The sequence below is a fragment of the Poecilia latipinna genome, unplaced genomic scaffold (assembly GCF_001443285.1).
Source record: "Poecilia latipinna isolate Pla-1442-1.1 unplaced genomic scaffold, P_latipinna-1.0 Scaffold2964, whole genome shotgun sequence".
NCBI classification, from domain to species: Eukaryota; Metazoa; Chordata; class Actinopteri; order Cyprinodontiformes; family Poeciliidae; genus Poecilia; species Poecilia latipinna.
Genome location: NW_015115580.1, coordinates 53746 through 55726, shown reverse-complemented (window position 1 = coordinate 55726; position 1981 = coordinate 53746).

The following is a 1981-nucleotide window of genomic DNA, read 5'->3' as shown; positions in this document are numbered from 1 at the left end:
AGCCATGGAGACGAAAAGGATCCAGCAGTGGTTCAAAATGAATGATACTAATGAATTCAATTTCATCTGTTCTAAGACTTAAATCTCCCACTGCCCGCAGCAGCAGGCTGATTATTCTGTTTTCCATAACCAGCAAGACTGTAGGAAACGTCACTGAATGTTTGGAACAAACAAGGAAGTGAGATATGAAGGGGAAAGGTAGCTGCATTTGCATGCATGGAGTTTCCACAGAGGACATGAAGGTTTCTGCTTCACGCATCGTATCATGTTTCATGGCTCATTAACCCATTAATGACCTGAACTGATATTAGCTGCAGATATTGAGAGAAACTTAACTATATCCAACTTTTTCCAAAGTCACATTTAGTCATTTTATTTATCCTCACACTCTTCTTTAATTCTGAATGTTTTATCATATATGTAAACATGGTTATATTCAGCTTTATGATGAATAAATGCATTTAGGGGTTTGCAGACTTGTTCTTATGACATCTACAGTTCTATTGTTTTTTGTTTTTTTTTTATCTTTTTCTCCACTCTAACCAGAGTGTATGCTGCCTAGAGTCATATGAAGAGGTTTTGAAAATAAAAATAAAAATACTTAAATTACAAAACTTCTGAAGTTTCAACAGGAAGATGTTGGCAAAGTGAGAAGAGAAAAAAAATAAAAAACAAGTAGAGGCAGTGAAGTCAACAAAAATAATTCCTTTATTCTGACAGCAAAGATGCAGTGGAGTCTGATTTTGCTCTCTGATGGTTAATTTGGTCTAAAGCACAACTAGCATCATTAGTTTCTGTTATTTCACAGACTCATCAGAATTCAAGCTCTTACAGTCAAATTTCAGAGCGTCTATGTTGTCCATGTCACAGAGTGTAGAACCCAGAGGTGCCACTTGATTAAAGACGGGTAAAATGTCCAGTTGAGGAAAACTTGGAATAAGCAGGAACAAGCAAAAACCACATAAACCTACAGCAGCTTTTTTATTTTTTATTTTTTTTTAAATGGAAGTAGACGTAATGTTTCACATTGTGACAATTGGGTTGTATAAAAAAAAAAATCAAAAAATTGTTTAAATATATATTTACTTGCTGCGTTTCCATTACAAATTTGCACAGATCTTTGATGATATTCTGCTGATGTAAAAAATAAGAAGAAAAAAATCTGCAATTGCAGTGTTTCCATCAAATAAGAAATAAAATTAAAATCCCATGTGAGTAAACTTTTTCACCCAGTAAGTCATTAAAAATCGTGACATCGACAGATGTAAATAGTAACTATGTTCATAATCTTCCATGAAGCTTTTACTGCAACATTTATGCTCTGAATCACCAATTTAGTTATTTAAACCCTCTTTGGACATTCTATATTATTATTATTTTTATCAATATAATTATTATCAAGGAGTGATTATGTTATATCTATTTTCATGGAAGCTTTAAGGAGTTTTTGTTTTTTTTTTTTCAATCACCTAAGTGATTTTTGTGTTGTTGAATAAACTATTACACCATTTATTACTCCCATCATTTTGTACCAGCTGATGTTAAAACGTTTTTAGGCAAATGAGACACAATGAAGGCAAACATAGGATGTGTTGGACTTATTATTCCTGCCAGTGGAAATGAAGCCAATGAAAATCCCAGCTGGTTCTGGAATACTTTTTTTGCATAGACCTGAATGTGGCACAGAAAGATCTTCAGCCAAAATCTGCATGTTCACTTGATGGATGGATGCTAAGGAAGGAGGAAGGAAGGAAAATATGCAGGTTGATTCTGGAAGAAAAAGACAAACAGTTTGAGAAGATGTTGCTGAAGCTGTTGAACCCTTTGAAGCCTATTTTTTTATTTATTTTTCTATTTTTTAAATCCAGAATGCAGTTTATAAATGCACACAGGGACAAAGATCCCAGAGGGAGAAAAGTCAAACATTAACAGTCATTTCTGCACATGTGGACTAAGAGTATTGTCATAAGTTTATAAACTT